Genomic DNA, 13,915 nt, shown 5'->3' on the forward strand with positions numbered 1-13,915 from the left:
TCAAGCCCGCCCGCAGGGAAAGTACCCGCACGCCCGCCCTCACACGGGTACTTCGGCCCTCAGCTGCGCCCGCCACCTGCAGGGTCCTCACCAGTCCCTCACTTACCTCAGTGTTGGGTCCCCGGACGGCCACAATTTGAATGGGCGCCTCGCCTTCTGATTGGCTGCTTGACGTCGCGTCGTGCGCCGCTCCTTCACTTCCTCCCCCCCCCCGGAAGCGCCAGCAGTTGGGTTCCGCCCTCATCTCCCTGGCAACGGTCGGACTGGTCTACCTGGTTGCTCGGGCACCTGCTGACACCTCACTAAAATGAGTTTTCAAGAAGTGAAAGTAACAGTCGTGCGGATCCCTAATGGAAAATAAATATAAATTCCGTTTTACAGTCGAGAACCTAACATCGTAAATGACTGTTTATCATAATAATTAATTCCTTGCTAGTATTTCCTTTGCAAAGCTTGTGATGGGGAAAGTAAGAAATTTCTTATTTCGTTTTTTGTTTTTTTAGTCTTGAAAATTCTATATGTATTGATATTAGCCCCAGTTTACTGATGAGGAACGGAGGTTTAGAGTTAATACACTTGTGAAAGCCAGCAGGTGGGTTAACTAGAAGTCCTAAGCTGATGTCATAAATTTTAATTCAGTTTCAATGAATTTTCCAATAATATTTTGAAACGTGAAAAACACACATTCTGAAAAACAACCAGTTCCCCATGAAGGACTCTAGCCAAATACATATTCTAAGGCAACAATATTTCAATGGGCAAAAAAATGTAAGTAATGGAAAGTATTCAATAGGATAGAAAAGGTAAGTAGAAGAAGCTTTAACTACATTTTTCATTCTAAAACACATTCTAAAAATATTTCCAAAATTGTTTTAAAATTTAATTATAAAGATACAGTCAGAAAATAGATATCGGGTGCTTGCTTCAGCAGCACATATACTAAAAAGAAAATATCGGTTTTATTGGGGTAATATTAGTTTAGAAGCAAAAGAGGATATAACAAAAGAAAAAATCAAAGACATGAAAATTTCACGTGTGATAAAAGTAAAATGTAAGGCAACTGGAGAATGTATTAAATGTTGAAAGAGATGTAAAGGTCTTTCAATTTTATAAGGAAAATAAGTATCTAATGACTATACAATGGCTAAAGATACTCCACACAAAAATGATTCACACACGTACAAAAATACTTGATATAAAATAGAATGTAAACACCCAAATCTTAAATGTAAGAGTTTTTTAAAGTGTTCCTGCAAAAAAATTCTTTTTCATTCTGGCATTTTGGCACAGGTGACTAAGCATCTGTTTCTAGTGCAGTGAATCTCGAGCACTGCTTAAAGACAAACACCCCATCTGTTTGTGGTTTATCCCACTGCTTAATATGAGACCTAATGTGTAGCAGATGATCAATAAATATTTGTTGAGTAAATAACAAACTCTCCTACAAAGCAGTATAATAATATATTGAAAGAACTATAAAGAAACTCATATGACTTGACCTAGAGACTGCATAAGAAAGTATTTTAGTAGAAAGCAAAAAGTTCACCAGAGTATTGCCTGTGTATATTCACTCCAAACTGGAAGACATCTAAACATCTAACCACAAGAGAACACTGTGAATGCTTAAAAATGAGGAAAGAATAATAAGTCATGTTACAATTATGTGGCCATTTTAAATTATACAGTAATTGTAAATTAAACAGGATTAAAAAAATAAAAATAACAGGACTAGACTATGCCTGGTCTACAGACAGAGCCCTCATCTGCCCACCAGACTTGGAGCTCAAGGTGGAGCGGGGCCTGGTCTGTCTCACACTGCTCTCCCTGGTGACTGGCAGAGAATCTTCATAGGGCCTTCACAGAACACAGCTCTGCTTCCCACCTCCCTTTCTCTATCAGAAGCTTCTGACCAAATTCCAACCACAGGATTAATCTCCACGCAATCAAGGCCACTTGTGAGCCACCTCCAGGGTGACCAAGGAGGAGTTTGATCTTTTAGTTAGCTATACACTGAGATGGCCCTTTTCTTTGCCAATCCTGTTCAAAGCTGGCTAGCAGAGAAGGTCACTCAGCCTTGGCGTGGCTCAAGTTCCTCATCTGGAATTGCGTATGATAATGCTGCCTGCTGAGAAGAGTCGTAATGGGGACTGAATTAGATCATGAACACGAAGTGCTTAGCACAGTACTGGCACAGAATTAATGTCCAATAAATGTCAACTACTAAATTATATAATGTGATGTAACTTTCCAAAGCACTGAAAAGCCCCATTCAAGGCTAGTGCTGAGAAACTGGGGGCTCTCTGTTACAATGATAATGACATATTTTATGAAAAACAAGGATTATGTTTAATCCCTAAAAATAACTAACAAGATGAACTACTGAATCCTTTCATAATGGACTCACAAAAAGGAAAGAACAATGAACTTATCTCTCTAAGACTGATATGCATCCCTGTTTTGCTCCAATTTGATTAAGTTTTTAAAAAGTGTAGACCTTGTGTGCTTTTGTTTCTTTGAAGGAGGAAGAGAAGAGGGACTGTAAGAAATGCAGCTTGGCAAGAACAAGGTTTGTAGGGTAAATAGCCTGTCACTTCTCAATTCATTGGATGCCACGGTCCCTCTGGAGCAGTGGCCAGTGTGCCACCTGACTTTGGGGAGCCTTCTCCAACACCCCAAAGCAGCAGGCAGTTTGAGAGCTCTGCTCACCCATGTAGACAGAGGGAGTGCCTTGCTATGGCCAACACAGCAGCTGTTTAAAAGACCCCACGTTTTCAGCCAGGTGAGGCGGTGCATCCCTGCAGTACCAGTTTTCTGGAGGCAAAGGCAGGAGGATCACAAGTTCAAGCCCATAGTGGACAACTGAGTGACTTAGTGAGACCCTAACTAAAAATGAAAAAAAATGGCTGGGAGGTAGCTCATCACAAAGGTTCTTAGTTCAATCCTCAGCACTCCTACCCCACATTCCACCCTTGTCGTAATAGTAGGAGGCAGAAAGGCTACAAATTCCAGTCTATGTGTGTTAACACTGAAAAGCATTCTGCTCTACCAAAAAAAAAAAAAAGCAAACAGCCTCACCAAGGTCACCAATGGCCTTCCTGCTAGCTCCAGTGAAAATTGCCCTGCACACCTCTGTGACCTGACATCTCTGCAGCATTTAGAGCACTCACCCGTTGTTTTCCGAGATAGTCACTCTTTTGGATAAATGTACATGGTGGCCGGAGCTCTATGAGGACAAAGTCCCTTCCTAAGAATCAAAGACAGGACTTGAAAGAACCTGTGGAGACCACTGACTATCCAAAGTCTTGGGGACTGTTGCCCCCTCCTAAATCATGACATTGTTTGAAGCTCTGGGCTTGCAGACCTCTGTGGATCTTATTCTCTTGATTGATTTGGAGAGTAAGTATTGCGGTCTTCTCCCTTCACAGGTTTGTTTGTTTTGTCTATGGATTGCTCTCCCTGGTTCTGATCACTTTTGTCTGTCTTCAGCTCTGCCCACGTACACCAGAAGAGGTCGCTCTTTCTCTCTCCTGGATCCCGGGCATAATGCCCTCACCAAAGTGTTTTCTGATGGGCATATGATATCACCAAATTGTCTTCTTATTGTCCCAAAACTGAGGTTCCCTTCCTTCTGCCCTTCTCCATGGTGTTTCCTCCTTCCGTGAGAAGACACTGACCATCTTGGCTAGGGCACTGATGGTTCCAAATACTCCACTCTTACTTTGTGTGGGAGAAGTAAGCGACCTATTATTATTATTTTAAGAAACCATGCTGGGAGAATCTTTTCTCTCCCAGTGACTCAGCATCTTCCATCTCTAGGGACGGGAGTGCTGACTTTCTACCTCCTCAGCTTGGCCTTTCCCAATATAGTGTGGATCTGCGGTAGCAGGGGTGGGGTACCATGTTTCAGGTGTGGACACATTTCCCCTCTCACATGCTCTAAACCCTCTGGATTTTAGTTCAGCGGGGTGATATTTTTGCTTATTGTCCCATATCACTTTTATCTGTTGCCCCACCTCACTGTTATTTTTCAGCATCAAGTTGGGGGTACATTTGCTGGTGCCCCCTTGCTCCCCTCAAGTTCTGACCTGAATCCATTCTTAATGCTCTCTTATTGTTTTTAAGGTATCTCAGAGAATCAGCCCTATCTTCCCGCTCTGACACTTTGTCCTCACACCAGTCACTTCTGCTGCCCATACTTTAAATCAAATTTTTTATCTCCTCTTTGGTATCTTTTCAGGGACTCTCACTTTTGCTAAAGTAGATCATTTATGTTTTACAAAGTCAACACTCAAAAATCTATAGCATTACTGTACACCAATTTTTAAACTCACTAAGAGAAATTAAGAAAACAATAACTTTCACAATAGCATCAAGAAAAATGAAATTCTTTTTTTTTTTTTTTTTTTTTTTGGGTACCGGGGATTGAACTTGAGTCCTTGTGCTTCCAAGGCAGGCCACTGAACCTCTGAGCTAAATCCCTGGCCCTAGAAAAGTGAAATTCTTAAGAATTAAACTAACCAAGAAAGTGAAAGACCTTTGCAATGAAAAGTACAGTTCTCTGAAAAGGAAATTGAAGATGATATCATAAAATAGAAAAATATCATTGTTTTTGGGTAGGAAGACCCATGCTTCCAAAATGGCCATACTTCCAAAACTCTTATACAGATTTAACACTATCCCAATCAAAATACCAACAACATTCCTCACAGAACTAGAGAAAACAATCCTAAAAATCATATGGAACCAGAAAAGAGACTTAGAATAATAGCAAAAGCAATCCTGGGTACAAGGGCAAGGAAGGTGATAACAAAATCCCACAATTCAAATTATGCTACAAAGCTACAGTGATAAAAACAGCATGGCACTGGCAAAACATACTTGTGTATCAGTGGAACAGAACAGAGCATGCAGAAAAAACTCCAGGAACACTTAGCTATTTCATCTTTGACAAGAGGCCAAATCCTTTGCTGGAGGAAAGAGAGTCTCTTTAACAAATGGTGCTATGAAAAATGGCTACCCACATGCCAAAGATTAAAACTGGGCCCATATCTCACTGTGTACTATACTAAAATCAAAATGGATGGATATTTAAATACTAAAACAGAAATGCTTAACCTGCTGGAAGACAAGACTCTTCAAGATTTAGGCATAAACAAAAATTTTCTAAACAGAACCCCACTTCTACAAAAAATATTATCAAGAATCAACAAACAGGTCGGGCATGGTGGCACACGCCTGTAATCCCAGCACTCGGGAGGCTGAGGCAGGAGGATCACTGTGAGTTGGAGACCAGCCTGGGCTACAAAGTGAGTTCCAGGTCAGTCCCAACTACATAGTGAGACCCTGTTTCAAACAAAAACAAGAACAAAAAAGAATCAACAAATGGGATCATATCAAATTAAAAAGCTTCTACACAGCAAAGGAAACCACCAAAAGAATGAAGAGACAACCTACAGGATGGAGAGAAATACCAACTACTCCTCAGACAAAGGACTAATATCTAAAATATATGAAGAATTCAAAAAAAATGGACCTTCCCCTAAATTCACAGACCCAAACAATAAAAGGATATCCAAAACAAATAGAGACTTTTCAGATGAAGAAGTCCAAATGGCCAACAAATACATGAAAAAAATACTCAACATTGCTGGCCATTCAAGAAATACAAATTAAAACAATGCTGACATTCCATCTTACTCCAGAAAGAACAGCTATGTTCAAAAACATCAAACATTTACAAATGCTGGAAAGGCTGTGGGCAAAAAGAAACACTTTTTCATGGCTGGTGAGAATGTAAACTGATACAACTACTATGGAAGTCAGTATGGAGATTCCATATGATTCCACTGTTCTCCTTCTTGTTAGCTTCCTACAAGAGTTAAAGTCATCATATCACAATGGTGTATGCATACCCACGTTTACAGCCACAATTCATAATAGCAAGATGTTGGAAGCACTCTATATGTCCATCAACAGATGAATGGATAAAGAAAATGCAGTGTTTATATGCAATGGAGCACTACTCTTTCATAAAAAAGGATATTGTCATTTGTAGAAAAATAGATGCATCTTGAGACCATAATGTTAAGCGAGGTCAATCAGACACACACACTTACATACCACATTTCTCTTATATGAGGAACACAAAATGTAAATAAAGTGCAAAATAAAAGACAGACAATAGGAAAAAAACAAAATACATTGTAAATCAGCATAGACATACATCTAAAAGTGCATGGGACATGTATTTAAAAGTGAACCTTAGTTGGGCATGGAAGCGCATGCCTGTAATCCCAGCACTCAAGAGGATCACAAGTTTGAGGCCAAGCTGGGCTACATAGTGAGTTCAAAGCCAGCCTGAACTACATAGTGAGACCCTGTCTCAAAAAAAAAAAAACAAAAAACACTAAAGCCGAGTGTGGTGGCACACACCTATAATCCCAGCACTCGGGACACTGAGGCAGGAGGATTGCCATAAGTTCGAGACCAGCCTGAGCTACATAGTGAGTTCCAACTACATTGTCTCAACTACAAAGTGAGACCCTGTCTCAAAAAAAAAAAAAAACACTAATTAAATAAATACATAAATAAATAAACCTTGATTAAATATAATTGTCTTATGTGTTTTATATGTGTTCTTGTCCATCATTCTAACTATTAATCTGTATTCATGATAATCACCTCAATAAGGACTTATTAAATAAAATAAATAAATGAAATTGATGCTGTCAAAAACACTTTTTTGAAAGAGGATGGAGAATTAAGAAATGCTATATACCGGTACCAGTTCCCCACAATGAATGTTATCATTACGTACTGCAAATATGTACTAATAAAAATTAAAAATTTTAAATGACAAAAAATAGGGTCAAAGCCAAAAGGGATATTGACATTCCATCAGAAGCAATAAAAGCTACAACTCTACCAGCCTTAACAATAGAAAAGGGATCTGTAATTAGAATATAACCAGCATAAGCCAAATAAATGCAAAACTATACCACCTTTAACAATAGTGTTCAGTACTAGTAGCAGAGAGGCAACTAAACATGTGATATTAGTAAACCTTAATAGTAATATTAATAAAGTTGGAGGAGGGTAAGGAAGGAGAAAAAGAAGTAATTGAAATTTTTTAAAAAAGAGAGAAAGAGAAGTGAAAAGTGACAGGAAGGATCTCACTAACAAGTAAAAGAAAATTAAATAAAAATAAAAGAAAATTAATAGAATTAAAGTAAAATAACAGAATAGGGCAAACAAGAAAAACACATAGCAATTTTTAAAAAGGAAAATAAAGAAAAAAACCCAAACCCCCCCCAAAAAAAATCAATGGAGAAAAATAAAAATGAGTCCAAAAAATTCTTTTGTACCTAGTTTCTTTCTCCAGTACTGGAGGAGGGATAGTGAGTCACTACTGCTAGTGAGTATTTTGTTTCCACACTCACATTTTTGTATGTGAATGCTGAATCCTATCTCCTGGTCCATCAGTGTTGTCTTCTCTGAGGCTGTATCCACTCCAGCTACTCCCAGTTCCCATGTCCCCCTGTGTGCTCAAAGGCACAGCCTTCTCCACCTCAGTTTTCAGCCTGTGGGTTTTTGAGGTACACCTTTGCTCCAGAGGCCCCCTGTCTGTTTGCCCCAGGTTGTGTCAATCATCCAAGGTAGGGTGTATCCCTGAACTTGTTGCCAGAAAGAAAAGCAAACAGACCACTGAGCTTTGTGTTGGATATAGGCAGTAGGACTGTGGGCATCAGGTGTTCAGCAATCTGCTGGACTGAATTCTGGCAAGTTCAGACCCAGCCCCACCAAAGGCACACAACTCATCTGGCTTTGCCACTCAAGGGGCATTACCCCCTCCTTCCTGGTCTGAGTTTAAACTTCTCAGAGGGTCTACGTCTAGTCCACACCCTCTTTGCACCTATCTCTTGTGTCCCAGAAGACATGGTTGCTCTATAGTTGTTTTGTAGGCTTACTCTTGTGCAACCCCTCCCCAAAATGGCGGCATACTGAATTTCTTCTCCAACTCTAGCCTGCCAGGCAGAAAGAGTCACTTTTGTAGTAAAACTTCACACTGTTTTTGCAATTTATAATGACTATAGTCTTTTGGGGAGGCTACCCTGCTGGCCTGGCTAATTGTTTCTTCCTGAAGCTGCCAACCCTCCCCAGGATTATTTTTTCTTAGTGAAGATAAGCTCCCTTCCCCGGGACCCGGGGTTAGCTTCTTTCTAAACTGTTTTATTCTTTTCTCTGAATTGTGCTTCATTTCTCCAGCTCCTCTATAGTTTCTAGTTTTCCTGTCAGCACCCTCATAATTCCCAGAGATATAATACTTTTTTCTTCACTGAGTTATTTTCCGCGTATCTCAGTTCCACATCGTGGAGGGGCTGCATTTTGTTGCTGGTCTTCATTCCACCACTTTTAATCCATCCTGTGCTTGAATCTTTTTCCATCATCCCTGAGGCTAATGTAATTAAAATGGCCAAGAAGGAGGTAGGGCTTTATGCTGCAAAAGGAGGGAGTGGTGATTCTCGTGGTTCCTGCCTCCCTGTGTCAAACACAATCATGTACCTCTATGAGCTTTGAGTGAGCTGTGGGAGACAAACCTCCTAGCTGGCCTTGAATCTAGATAATCTCAACCTGCTTATTCTTCCCCTGACTTGAAGGAACAGAGCAAGCAAGAAAGCTAGGAAAGAGCTGGGAGCTGCAGAGGAAGTTTCTCTAAGTTCATACAACCTAATACCCAAGTGAACAACCAGTGTGCTTCACCTGCCCTCTGTGCTTCATGACACCTCAAATAAAAAATGAGGTAAACTGGGGAGACACTGGGCAAAGGAGTAATTGAACCAGAGTGCAATAAGAGAGAGACTTTGGGGAACAATAGTTCTCTTGCTCCTAGAATGCATGGTTAGATTTTCGAGTAGAATCTGTAGAACAGTGAGCAGAATTAAAAGCCACTTACTCTCAGAGATGTTTGCTTTGGCCAGTGTGTCATCTCTGCCGCACGAAGGCTATTTAAACTAGGTTGACATGTGCCATGCAACAAACCATCCCATTCCAACCCTGTCCCCAACAAAAACTCCTATACAATATGTTGCAAAATGCTTTTCTTCTGTCTTTGTTTTCATGTCCTATAGTTACAAATAAATAACCATGGAGGTTTCCATTTCTGTTTCCCTGAGGCTCTCTTATGCCCAGGAAACAGCCCCTCTGAGTTCTTGGTGATTAAATTAAATCTTGTCTCCAAGTAATCATTCTCATTCTCTGCACAGCCACTGTTGCACACCACAAAGATAAATAGATTCTGTCACCATGACCTGTGCAGAAGGAGGTACAGGAAGTGCTGAACAAAGTACCTGCCACACATGATCATTTGTGTACCTCATGATTTCAACCACTCTGGGGACCCTCACCCCCATGGTACAGCCGAGGAACCTGGTACAACCTCTGTCCATGGTCTGACACTTTGGGCAGCCCAGAGCCAGCCTGCTGTGTGAGGGGTTCTGCTCTTCTGTTAACAGCGAGGGAGGGAAGCACTGCTCAGGAGGTTTGCTGAGGGGTGAATGGTCAATCTCCACAACAACCATACTGGAAACCAATGGGTGAGTTCTGGGGTCATGGAAGAGAGCTTGGAGGGAGGTGCAAGTGAGCAGAATTTTGAGTTTTGACAGAAGAGTAAGAGGGGAAATCAGCTCTGGATCCTTCTGATAGAGCAGGTGCTTACCTGAGCTGAGGTTTTGGGGTGAACTGGTGGGTTATGGTGAGAGTCTCAGACTTCCAGCTATCAGGAGTGGATGAGGGGACTGGAAGTCAAGCTGTGTCTGATTCACTTACTCCCTCCAACCCCGGCTGGGCTATAACCCCAGAGTATTTGTGTTTGTTTGTTAATTTTTGAGACATATCCCATTGTGTTGCTCAGGCTGAGCTGAAACTTTTGCTCCTCTTGCCTCAGCTTCCCAAGTAGCTGAGATTACAGGTATGTTCCTTGGCACCTCATCACTTGCCTTGTCTTTCAACAAATAAAGTGCCCACTGTGTGTCAAGTACCCTGTGAGTCCTTGTGGGTACCGTAATGAGCAAACAGACACACACAGTTCCTGTCCTCAGGAAGCACATACCAGGGATGGGGAGAAAGTATACCAACCACACACAGCCGCACAGCTCTCCAAGGATGTCCAAAGCAGAAACTGAAGGTGGAAAGGACAAGGAATCAGATTCTCTGGAAAGTGAGGGTGGCCAGCAAAGGCTTCTCTGAGGACATTCCACTGAAGTTGAGCCGGCAGCGGCCAGCAGGAGGAGGTCCAGGCTCCGAAAGGGCACCTGAGAGAGACCAGGGCCGTGTGAGCTCGGCCACACAAAGAGGGGTAAGAACAGTGCGTCTCGGATGGTGGGAGCTGAGAAGCCGGCTGGCCACAGGCTGTGTTAAAATGCTTTTCCCCAGCAGCTACGGGGATGCCTCTGGGGGGCTTTAGACTGGGTTGTGTCGTGGCCCCATGTGGTGAATCTTGCCTCACGATTCTGAGCCCTCACACATTACTCTGTGTGTCCCTGGATCATCACGAATGTCTGTGAAGGCGTTTTCTCCACCTTCTGGAAGAGAACATTTAGAGCCCCGAGCACAGTGGCCGAGCTCCCATCTCCAGCCCACATGGCCCGCCCCGTGCTCCTGCCCAGCAGGTGCCACCCACCCCGTGTGGCTGGAGAGGGGTGCTGTGCCTGGAGGAGGCCCTAGGAGCCTGGTTTCCCTCCCTGTCCTGTCTCTTAGCCTCCTGGGTGACGATATGGCTCCCTGCATGTTCTCTGCTCCTAAAGTAACCCAACCAGAAAGGGGAGAATCAAGCCCTAAGGCTTTGCCTGGGAAAACGCTGCCCTTCCCCACCCACCTGGGGCAGGGCTGGCAACAGTGAGGCGCTGACTGCCTGGGCCTGTCTGGGCTCCCTCTCAGATCCAGGGAGCGGGCTCTGGGCCACCCAGAGCCCAGGGCTGAGTGTACCCGCAGGGATGCATCAGCCAGCAGGAGAGAGGCCCTGGGGAGGTGCCCTCCACTGCCAGAGGGGTGCAGGGGGCAGAGGGTGCCCAGCAGAATGAGCACTGAGAGCAGGCTGTGGGGCTGACGCACTCTGGGTGTCTATTGTCTGCCTTGCATGTAAGGTTTTCTTCTACTCCCTTGTCAGCCCTGCGTGGTAGTGAAATCCCTGTTTTACACGTCAGGAAACTGACTGGGAGAAGCTAAGTCACATTTTAAGGTCTCTTGGTGCACAGATAGACTGTGTGCGGTGTGTATACTTTCTCCCCATCCCCCGGTGCATGCTGCCTGAGGACAGGAACGCTGTGTGTCCGTTTGTTCATCACGGTACCCACAAGGACTCACAGGCTACTTGACACACAGTGGGCACTTTATTTGAAAGACAAGGCAACTGACGAGGTGCCAAGGAACATACTGTAATCTCAGCTACTTGGGAAGCTGAGGCAAGAGGAGCAAAAGTTTCAGCTCAGCCTGAGCAACACAGTGGGACATGTCTCTGAAAATCTTCCTAGTGCAAATGTTCCTTCCCTGGAGAAAGTCACTCTTTATGCCTCAAGCAAAATCCCAATTCCTTCAGCTTTTTGTAAGAAACCATCTGGCTTGCAAGGGATCATAATGAGGTAAATGGGACACAAAAAGGAGATTCGGAAGGGACAAGGACCTCTGGAAGAACCAGAAACCAGAAGGCATCCCAAGCAAGGAGGAGGGAACGGGTGGGAGCAGCGTTTGCACACAGAGAAGCATCCTGCTTTCTAGTAGCCAAGGGTGATCTCCTTGTAGAATTCACTTGCCCTCAGGGAAGTTAAGACAAGTTTTGTCAAACTGACTTTCCTGGCTTCACTACTCTGACCCTTACCTGGAGCAAAAGGCAGGACATCCACTTTAGCGGACAAATGGTGTCCCAGAGAAGGAGGTTGAGTACCTTAGTAAGGCCTGTGGTGGCCACAAGCCCCCAGCCCAGCTGTCTCTAAGGGGGACGGGGCTGGGGAAGAATGGCCTTCTCGGTACTTGTCACCAGAGCCACTGTGCCTGTCCTTTGGTGACCTGAGCACCTTTGTCCTGACTGCATTTCCTCTGCCAACCTCCTGATGACTTACTTGACTGTTAGCTTCTTCAAGGTGAGACCCCTAGCCCAGCACGTGGGGAAGAGGCCTATCTCAGGGACGCACGTGTCTGACGCCAACTCGCCGGTCCCTCTGCAGTCAGGAGCTCAGAGTCAAGTCCAGGCAGAAGCTGGCCTGAGCTCTGGCACACACCCTGAACTTCAGGACTCTCAGGTTCCTCAGCCTTCGATGCCACACCCGATGCACAGTGATAGGACTTTCGAAATTGCAACATTCTGTGGAAGTCACTTGACGGCTCATTCTAAACAAAGAGCATCAAAGTCCCACATGTGGCCAGAGGACCACTATGAGGAAAGTGCCAGCCTCTGAGAATGGAGCTAACAGAGTCAGCAGCGGATCGCTCCACCATCTGCACAGTGATCCATGCTCGGGGCAGGCTATGTCACTGGTAGGGATGAGGGAAGGTCACAGGAATCCATCTGGGTGACTCTGCTAGTGATGCTAAAAGGATTGCAGGTTGGATCTGAGGAGGTTGTAGCCTAAGATAAAGCTGTTAACCTGGGAAGCCCCTGGCCCCAGCAGACTGGAATGATGGTTAAATGGTATTTTATAATTGTGACTCAGGAGTTTTTTGATACTTTTGATTCATTTGAATCTACAGCCTTCAAAAAAGCAGGAGGTCTAACCTAAAACTGGGATTTCCCACTTCTCTCAAAAAATGACCATTTCTGGCATCCTGGACCCACCTTCCCCCATAGAACGAACCAATCCACTAAAGCTGGGCAGCTGCTCTGTCTTCATGGGACGTGCAGACCCAGGACTCCCAGGCCACCACTCCACTGCCTCCCAGACATGGAGGCTGAGGGTCATTTGTCAGTTCTGACAGCACTGTACTAGTGGGTTCTCATGCCAGCCCTGCTTTTCCCCTCTGTGACCTGACAGGCACATGGGCCAGGCCTCAGCTCCTGTCTACACCCTGACACAATCTCAGTCCCTGAAGAAAAAAAGGGAAATGGAAAGTCATTAGTCATCTTTTTGTTGTTATAACAAAATACCTCAGGAAATGGATTAAAAGGAAAAATTTATTTAGGCACACTGTCTCAGAGGGTCGGTCCACGGTCTTCCTGCTCTGTTATTTTTAGGCCTGTGGTGAGGCACAAACATCATGGCGGAAGGGCCATCACCTCATGGCAGCCAGACAGCAGGGTGAAAGAGAGAAAGACCACACACAGGAAGGGACTGAGCACAAGATAAACCCTTCAAAGTAGGTCACGCTCCCAGTGATCTACTTACTCCAACATTTTTCAAAAGTAGCCGCGCCGTTTTACAGCTCCATCAGCAATGTCTTAGAGTTCCAGTTTTTGTACATCCTCACCAACCTTTATTTTCCTTTATTTAAATTTTAGTCACCCTGATGGGTATGACCCGGTGTTTTACTATGGTTTTGATTTGTATTTCTCTAATGGCCAATGATGAAACCACAGGGCTTGTGGGCCATTTGTGTATCTTCTTTGTATATTTGGATACTGATCTCTTATCAGATATGTGACTTCCACAAATTTTTGTCAATTCTGACAGCTGTCTTTTCACTGTCTTGAATGTCCTATGAAGCAAAATTTTTCTTTTAATTTGATAAAGTTCAATCTATTATTTCTTTGAGTTACTTGTGTTTTGGTTTCATATATAAGAAACCATTGCCTAATCTGCTATCAAAAGAATGTATACCTAGGGCAGGGGATTTAGCTCAGGGGTTCCGCCACTTGCCTTGCAAGTGTAAGAACTTGAGCTCAATCCCCAGTACCAAAAAAAAAAAAAAAAAAAAAAAAAAAAAAAAA

This window comes from Fukomys damarensis, unplaced genomic scaffold, assembly GCF_012274545.1.
Source record: "Fukomys damarensis isolate Sample0158 unplaced genomic scaffold, DMR_v1.0_HiC HiC_scaffold_11, whole genome shotgun sequence".
Taxonomy (NCBI): domain Eukaryota; kingdom Metazoa; phylum Chordata; class Mammalia; order Rodentia; family Bathyergidae; genus Fukomys; species Fukomys damarensis.